Genomic DNA, 10,105 nt, shown 5'->3' with positions numbered 1-10,105 from the left:
TGCGAAGAGTTGACTCATTGGAAAAGACTCTGATGCTGGGAGGGATTGGGGGCAGGAGGAGAAGGGGACGACAGAGGATGAGATGGCTGGATGGCATCACTGACTCGTTGGACGTGAGTCTGGGTGAACTCCGGGAGTTGGTGATGGACAGGGAGGCCTGGTGTGCTGCGATTCATGGGGTCGCAAAGAGTCGGACACGACTGAGTGACTGATCTGATCTAAATATTTAGTTGCTTTTGGGAAACAACAGCAACAACAACTCTCTAGAACACACAGGGTATTTATGGTGACCAGATCTAGAAGAACAGAAAACATTTGTCTCAAAAGAACTTATGAAATTTCTACGTGGTGGAAATTTTTATCCAAAACTGGAAGTGACAACTGACAGATTTTATTCTATTATTTGCTACAATGAAAAAGAATACATTTTGTCTGCTGGCATATACTTTGCCAAAGGAACAATGCTACTGCTGCTGCTAAGTCTCTTCAGTCATGTCCGACTCTGTGCCACCCCATAGACGGCAGCCCACCAGGCTCCCCTGTCCCTGGGATTCTCCAGGCAAGAATACTGGAGTGGATTGCCATTTCCTTCTCCAATGCATGAAAGTGAAAAGTGAAAGTTAAGTCACTCAGTTGTATCTTCCAAAAGGATTATTGTTTCTTTTTATTAATTTAATAATTTAAAAGCTGCTTTGTATCCATTTAAACATTACAAAAAGCAACACAATACATTTGAAATTACAAATTTATATGCTTTGATAGGATATAATGAAATCACTTTTCTCATATTGAGGTAGGTATCGGGTATTATTCTGCCTTATCACGAGTTAACTTGTATTTTGTGCTGACTGAAACAACCAATTTATGGACTATCAAACATACATTGTAGATCTGATTTAATCATTAAGGAAAATGATGTGTTGTCCAGAAGTAAAGAAATGTGCATGCTAAAAATAAAGATTAAATCCCTCTTTCCTGAGGCACTGATGCTAATACTCCTTTGACATATCTTCCTCCCAAGTGCCAAGGCCATACTGACTCGCTGTGTACATGCTGGTCCACTTTTTTCTGAAACCTTGAATACATATTTCCCTGATTTGCTTAATGCTCTTTGTTCTAAGACACAAGGCTGCGCTGAAAATCATGCCCTTCTGAAGCAGATCCATCCTCAGTTGGATAAAGCAGATAATCCATCTGCCTTATCCTTCTCAGCACTTCTTCAATCACTAAACCTATGCCTGGGTTGGTTAATAGGGAACTGAGTACCCATTCTGTGTTAGTTTTCATTCTAATGATAATACAAGATTTTTCTATTCAAACATGACCTATCTAGGCTTACTTAGGGCCCTCTGCTCTCTAAAAATAAGGGAAGAATAGGGCCTTTTTCTTATTGGTCATTCCCTAGCCACTTTCAATGATATAAATTTGCCAGGAGACTGTAGCATACAAGGAGATTTCCTTGAGTTTAGAAATGAGATTTTTAGCATGTGATGACAAAGAAACTGGCAATTCATTTTCTGAGTTAATAGAGATTGTATGTGAATTTGTTACTCATTAAATTTTAAAAATAGATATTTCACATTAAAATTGACAAATTTTAAACAAGAAAAAAAATATCTTAGATGAGTTTTTAGGAGCTACAGACTACTTCATTTCTGTAATAATATCACAGTTATATTTAATTAATTTTGCGTGGTCGGCCATTTGTTTTAACCCTGGGTATGCCAGAAAGTACAAACAAAATTGATGGATAATAAATGAAGACTTTTTAAATATTTCAAGCTGTAGTGTTTATTGTAAATGAAATTGTTACAAAATAGATTAGGTTGACATTTTAACTGAAATTTTGTATTATATGTGTATCAACAATAAGACATATATATATATCCCAAGGAAAAAATATAGCTGCTGATTTTAGATGAATTAAAATCTCCTTGACAACTATACTGAACTGGCAAATTTGATTTATGACACAAAACAGAAGTCTATTAAGTATATCAGTTATAGTTTTGCTATTGTTTGATTGCTTTCCCCAAAACTGGTCATCCCTAAAATGCTTTTTCATCAAGGTTCTGTTTAATATTTACACAAATTTTATATTTAATAAATGTGTGTATGTGGGATATATGAATGCATGGAGACATATCCATATATAAGTATATATTATCTACCTATCTAATGCAACCACCAGAGAAATAACTTTATCATCTTTAGTAGTTTTGGACTGTTGATTTCAACAATAAAGAGCACAGGTGTTATAGTTTTTCCTGTGTGATCACTTATGAGGTGAAATGTCTGCATGTGTAATCACTGTGGTTCAGCAATTTTGTTTAGTTTTATTCATGAAAAGTGAAAGAAATTCACTCAGTTGTCTCTGACTCTTTGTGACCCCATGGACTGTAGTCTGCCAGGCTGCTCTGTCCAAGCACCTCTCCAGGCAAGAATTTTAGAATGAGTTGCCATTCCCTTCTCCAGGGTATCTTCCTGAACCAGGGATCCAACCAAGGTCTCCTACATAACAGGCAGATTCTTTACTAACTAAGCCAAGTTTTATTCATAGTAGCCACAATTGATTGATCACATACAACTCCATAATTATTAACTCTTTAGACTACCCTGAAATCTTTCTGTCTGGGATAACTTGATACTCAAGTATCTCTTCTACTTTATGTAGCAATATATTCTCAACCAAATCAAAATTAGTAATTTTTCAAAGTAGGAACAAGATTCATCTTGAGGGAACAATAGGTTTTTCTTGTAAACCAATCTAAAATACTTGAAATATAAAATATGTATGTATAGTTTAAAAATTATGTTTTATCTATTGTTGCAAAACAACCATGTACGATCCTGAAATGCAATAGTTTAAAAACATCTTGTTGTTTTTCTGTAATAAGTTTTTTACTAAATAAGCTCAGATGGTTCTTTCCTGGGATGTCATATGTGATTGTAGTCAGATAGTCATCAGGACTGGAGCTATCTGGAGACTCAACCGGATCAGATATCCAAGATAGCTTATTCACATGGATGACCATTGATGCTAGCTATCAACTAAGAGCTCAACTGTGGATGCTGACAGTTTTCTACAAACATCATCCCTCCATATTCCTTAGGCTATTTAGGCATTGAATTTTAAGACTGAGTAACTCAAGAGGCAGTAAATGGAGACTGCAAGTCTCTTCAGACTTGGAAATAGAAATTTTATTCATTGTTTCCACCATTATCTATTGGTCAAAGCAGATAGAGAACCTGCTCACATTCAGGGGGAGGCAATATTATCATCACTTCTCCACAGCAGACATTGAAAACCTTGTGGCCAATTTCACATACATGCTTAAGTATGAAAATGAGGAAAGGTCTTATCAATTTTTTCCGGTTTCACTCCTTTAACTTAATCAAACAACTTATTTTGGCAACTTAATTTGTGCAACTTGAAAATTTTTTTCACAAAAGAAATAATTTTTTATAAGAGACTTCAGTTCAGTCACTCAGTATTGTCTGACTCTTTGCAATCCCATGGAATGCAGCACAACAGGCTTCCCTGTCCGTCACCAACTCCCAGAGTCCACCCAAACCCATGTCCGTTGAGTCAATGATGCCATCCAACCATCTCACCCTCTGTTGTCCCCTTCTCCTGCGTTCAATTCTTGCCAGCATCAGGGGATTTTCTAGTGAGTCAGTTCTTCTAATCAGGTAGCTAAATTATTAGAGTTTCAGCTTCAGCATGAGTCCTTCCAATGAATATTCAGGACTGATTTCCTTTATACAGCCTTGGTGTACCCTTTTCTTATTTGGAAAGACTCTGTTGTTCCATGCCAGTTCTAACTGTTGCTTCCTGATCTGGATATACATTTCTTAAAAGGCAGGTCAGGTGGTCTGGTATTCCCATCTCTTTCAGAATTTTCCAGAGTTTACTGTGATCCACATAGTCAAGGGCTTTGGCATAGTCAATAAAGCAGAAATAGATGTTTTCCTGGAACTCTCTTGCTTTTTCCATGATCCAGCAGATGTTGGCAATTTGATTTCTGGTTCCTTTGCCTTTTCTAAAGCCAGCTTGAACATCTGGAAGTTCACGGCTCACGTACTGCTGAAGCCTGGCTTGGAGAATTTTGAGCATTACTTTACTAGCATGTGAGATGAGTGCAATTGTGCGGTACTTTGAGCATTCTTTGGCATTGCCTTTCTTTGGAATTGAAATGAAAACTGACCTTTTCCAGTCCTGTGCCCACTTCTGAGTTTTCCAAATTTGCTGGCATATTGAGTGCAGAACTTTCACAGCATCATCTTTCAGGATTTGAAAAAGCTCAACTGGAATTCCATCACCTCCACTAGCTTTGTTCGTAGTGATGCTTTCTAAGGCCCACTTAACTTCACAGTCCAGGATGTCTGGCTCTAGGTCAGTGGTCACACCATCGTGATTGTCTCTGTCATGAAGATCTTTTTTGTACAGTTCTTCTGTGTATTCTTAATACCTCTTCTTAATATCTTCTGCTTCAGTTAAGTCCATACCATTTCTGTCCTTTATTGAGCCCATCTTTGCATGAAATGTTCTCTTGGTATCTCTAATTTTCTTGAAGAGATTTCTAGTCTTTCCCATTCTGTTGTTTTCCTCTATTTCTTTGCATTGACCGCTGAGGAAGGGTTTCTTATCTCTTCTTGCTATTGTTTGGAACTCTGCATTCATATGCTTATATCTTTTCCTTTCTCCTTTGCTTTTCACTTCTCTTCTTTTCACAGCTATTTGTAAGGCCTCCTCTGACAGCCATTTTGCTTTTCTGCGTTTCTTTTCCATGGGGATGGTCTTGATCCCTGTATCCTGTACAATGTCACGAACCTCTGTCCATAGTTCATCAGGTACTCTGTCTATCAGATCTAGCCCCTTAAATCTATTTCTCACTCCCACTGTATTATCAGAAGGGATTTGATTTAGGTCATACCTGAATGGTCTAATGTTTTCCCCCACTTTCTTCAATTTAAGTCTGAATTTGGCATTAAGGAGCTCATGATCTGAGCCACAGTCAGCCCCCGGTCTTGTTTTTGCTGACTGTGTAGAGCTTCTCCATCTTTGGCTGCAAAGAATATACTCAGTCTGATTTCGGTTTTGACCATCTGGTGATGTCCATGTGTAGGCTTCTCTTGTATTGTTGGAAGAGGGTGTTTGCTATGACCAGTGTGTTCTCTTGGCAAAACTCTATTAGCCTTTGCCCTGCTTCATTCCGTACTCCAATTTGCCTGTTACTACAGGTGTTTCTTGACTTCCTACTTTTGCATTCCAGTCCCTTATAATGAAAAGGACATCTTTTTTGGGTGTTAGTTATAAAAGGTCTTGTAGATCTTCATAGAACCATTCAACTTCAGCTTCTTCCACATTACTGGTTGGGGCATAGGCTTGGATCACCGTGACATTGAATGGTTTGCCTTGGAAATGAACAGAGATCATTCTGTCATTTTTGAGATTGCATCCAAGTACTGCATTTTGGACTCCTTTGTTGACCATGATGGCTACTCCATTTCTTCTAAGGCATTCCTGCCCGTAGTAGTAGATATAATGGTCATCTGAGTTTTAATTATAAATCTAAAATCTAAATCTAATCATCAATTTGTGATGTAAATTAAACTGCAAAAGATTTTGAGATGTTTCAATCATGTTAGTATAAATATATTGCTTTAGGACTTTCTGGTAGGTATTTATAGATTAATAATTTATAAAGAACTTTCAAGCTAAGAACTCTGGTGATATTTAATTATTTTGTCTTTTTGGTTTTATGACAAAAAGCCAAAGTGACTTTTTTTTTTTTTTTTGACACAGTTTAATATTCTTTTTCAGTAAAAATGAAAATTTTCAGTTTTTCTTCTAAATTTAAAAGTTATCATGTGAAATATTCATAGATTAGTAGTTCTGAAGGGTAATGGTTTGAGAGTGAGCCAAGATTAAAATCAGGGATGTCCCTATTGGTCCATTGGTTGAGAACCCATCTTCCAATGAAGGAGCCATGGGTTTGATTCCTGGTCAGGAAACTAAGATCCCATATGTTGTAAGGCAACTAAGCCTGCACACTGCAACTACTGAGCCTGTGCACCACAATGAAAGATTTTGCATCCTGCAAGGAACATTCTCTGTGCAGTAACTAACATTCAATGCAGGCAAAATATAAAATAAATAAATATTTTTAAAAGAGCAAAATCAAATTAAAAACACTAATATTTCAGATGACTTCTGAGAATCAGCACTTTTTTCCCCTCTCATTTTGACATTTGTTTATTATTGTCTTCTAATTACATTTCTTTCTGACCACTATCATTTTACTCCCTTAAATGTCCATCTTCTTCATTGATGCAATAGTTGAAACATATCATTATGATATAAATGCTTGCATAATGAATATTATAATAGGTTATTTTACCACAAAAGGTTGGTAAGAAATTATTGAAATATTATTTTACATTTTCCCAAAGATGATAATTTACAGAGGTATGATGATTTATCTTTTCATTTTTTAAATTGAATTATAATTAACTTACAATATTTAATACATTATGAAATGATTAGCACAAAATATCTAATTACCATCTTTTGACATACAAAGTGATTATAATACTATTGAGTATGTTTCATATGTTGTATATTGCATCCCATGATTCCTTCATTTTGTAACTGGAAGTTTATACTTAATCTCCCTCAATACTCATTCATTCCTGCTCATTTTTCCACTCTGGCAACCACCAGTTGTTTTTGTTTTTGTTTTCTCAGTATCCATGTCTCTGTTTCTATTTTGTTGTGTTTGTTCTTTTTTTTTTTTTTTTTTTAGGATTCCACATATAAGTGAAAGGCAGTGTTTTTCTCTCTTTCTGACTTATTTCCTTTAGCATAAAACACTGTAAGTCCATCCACATTGTCACAAATGGCAATATTTACTGTTTTAATGGCTGATCACATTTGAAATGTATCACATTTTCATCTATTTGTCTGTCAATAAGCAATTAGGTTGCTTCCATGTCTTGGCTATTGAAAATAGTGATTCAATGAACATAGGAGTGCATATATCTTTTCATATTCTTGATTTTGTTTTTTCCCAGATAAATACCTGAGTGGAATTGCTGAGTTCTTAATTTTTAATTTTGTGGGGGGAAATCTTCAAACTGTTTTCTATAGTGCCTGCATCAATAGGGCACAGGGTTTCCCTTTCTTCATATCCTCACCCAAAGTTTTTATTGAAATGTTTCAGAATTTATTTACTTTTAATTGAAGGATAATTGTTTTACATTATCACATTGGTTTCTACCAAACATCACCATGAAACAGCCATAGGTTTACCCATGTCTCCTCCCACTTAAATATCTCTCCCACCTCCCTCCCCATCCTACCCCTCTAAGTTGTTACCAAGCCCTGCTTTGAGTTCTCTGAGTCATACAGCAAATTACCATTGACTATCTATTTTAAACATGGTAATGCATATTTCCATGTTATTCTTTTCATATTTCCCACCCACACATTCTTCCTTGCCTTCAGCCATGTCTATCAGTTTGTTCTCAATGTCTGTGTCCCCACTGCTGCTGCACAAATAAGTTTATCAGTACCATCTTTCTAGATTCCATATATATGCGTTAGCATGTGATAATTGATTTTTTCTTTCTGACTTACTTCACTCTGTATAATAGGCTCTAGGTTTATCTACCTCATTATGACTGACCCAAATGTGTCCCTTTTAAAGGGTGAGAATTATTCCATTGTATATATGTACCACAGCTTCTTTATCCGTTATTCTGTGGATGGACATCAAGGTTGCTTCCATGTCCTAGCTATTATAAATAGAGCTGCAATGAATATTGGATTGTGCTGTGCTGTGCTTAGTCATTCATTCATGCCCGACTCTTTGCAACTCCATGGACTGTAGCCCACCAGGCCCCTCTGTCCATGGAGATTCTCCAAGCAAGAATACTGGAGTGGGTTGCCATGACCTCCTCCATGGGAACATTGGGTTACATGTGAATTTTTCAATTTTTATTTTCTCAAAGTATATTCCTAGTAGTTGGACTGCTGGGTCTTGTGGTGGTTTTATTCCTAGTTTTTTAAGGAATCTCCATACTGTTCTCCATAGTGGCTGTATAAATTTGCATTCCCACAAACAGTGCAAGAAGATTCCCTTTTCTCCACACCCTCTGCAGCATTTATTGTTTGTAGATTTTTTGATGATGGCCATTCTGACCAGTGTAATGTGATATTTCATTGTAGTTTTGATTTGCGTTTCTCTAATAATGAGCCACAAAGAGTCAGACATGACTGAGCGACTGAACTGAACTGAACTGAATAATGAGCCATGCTGAGCATCTTTTTGCGTATTAATTAGCCATTTGTATGTCTTCTCTGGAGAAATGTCGTTTAGGTCTTTTGCCCATTTTTTGATTGAGCTGTTTGTTTTTTGGTATGACTTTATGAGCTGCATATATGTGTGTATGTGTGTATATATATATATAGCTTGTATATTTTTGAAATTAATTCTTTGTCAGTTGTTTCAGTTGCTATTATTTTTCCCCATTCTGAGGGTTGTCTTTTTACCTTGTTTAGAGTTTCCTTTGCTATGGAAAATCTTTTAAATTTAATTAGGTCACATTTATTTATTTTTGTTTTTCTTTCCATTACATTAGGAGGTGGGTCATAGAGGATCTTGCTCTGATTTATGTCATAGAGTGTTCTGCCTATATTTTCCCCTAGGAGCTTTATAGTTTTGGGTCTTACATTTAGGTCTTTATCCCATTTTGAGTTTATCTCTGAGTATGTTGTTAGGAAGTATTCTAATATCATTCTTATACACAAAGCTGTCCAGTTTTCCCAGCACCACATATTGAAGAGACTGTATTTGCCCCATTGTATGTACTTGCCTCATTTAACAAAAATAAGCTATCCAGAAGTGCATGGGTTTATCTCTGAACTTTCTATCTTGTTCCATTGGCCTATATTTCTGTTTTTGTGCCAGTACCATACAGTCCTGGTGATTTTGTCTTTGTAATATAGTCTGAAGTCAGGAAGGTTGATCCCTCTAGCTCCCTTTCTCAAGATTTATTTGGTGATATGGAGTATTTTGTGTTTCTGTATGAATTGTGAGTTTTTTTGTTCTAGTTCTGTGAAAAATGCCATTGTAATTTGATAGTTTGCATTGAAACGTAGATTACATTTGGTAGTAATCTGATCTTAGGGGGAATGTTTTCAATTTTTCACCATTGAGAATAGTGCTTGCTGTGGATTTATCATATATGGCCTTTATTATATTGAGGAAGGCCTTCCTGTGCCATGGTGTCATGGGCTCCCTGAATGGCCTCATTTTTCAAAGCACTTTGCTCTGTCTTCTGGGGACAAGTTCTCTGTTTCAGAATGGACCCATCGTTGAACTCCTGATTATTGGCTGTTGCATGAATGAGTCTGATGTTTCCACAGGAGTTGCCAATGGTCTGCTTCATGAAGCACGCCTTGGGACTGACTTCGTGTCCCTTCAGCTCTCCAGTCTGTTTTCCCTGAAGCTCTCCTGCTGTTCTGTGAGTGGAAAGAGCAGTGTCAGGCACAGACCGGCATGGTTGTCAGCCCAGAGACTCCTCCTCCCATCCCAGAACGTCCTCAGAATGCCACTGGCTAGCAATCCCCAGCCAGACCAGCACTTTGTTCAGCATCTCAGGGTTAATCGCTATTGGTCTGAGCTGCAACTTTGGGAACCTGGAGAGGAATACATCCCAGAGAAGTGAAAAACCGCCTCTGGGGAGATTTTGATCAGTTTCAATTTCAGTGCTTGTAATTGGATTGTTCATAATTTTTATTTCTTCCTGGTTCAGTCTGGGAAGATTGAACTTTTCTAAGAATCTTCCAAGTTGTCCATTTTATTGGCATACTGTTGTTCATATAGTCTCCTATGATCTTTTGTATTCCTGCATTGTATATTGAAACCTCTCCTGTTTCACTTCTAATTTCATGGATTTGTAGCCTTTTTTTTTTTTTTTCCCTTGATGAGGCTGACTAATGGTTTGTCAATTTTATCTCCTCAGATTTAAACCAGATTTTAGTTTTATTAATCATTACTTTTTTTTCATGTCTTTTTCATTTATTTCTCTGCTGATG

This window comes from Bos grunniens, chromosome 12, assembly GCF_055505025.1.
Source record: "Bos grunniens cultivar Pamir isolate PY7600 chromosome 12, Bosgru_T2T1.0, whole genome shotgun sequence".
Classification (NCBI taxonomy): Eukaryota; Metazoa; Chordata; class Mammalia; order Artiodactyla; family Bovidae; genus Bos; species Bos grunniens.
This window is presented reverse-complemented; position numbering follows the sequence as displayed.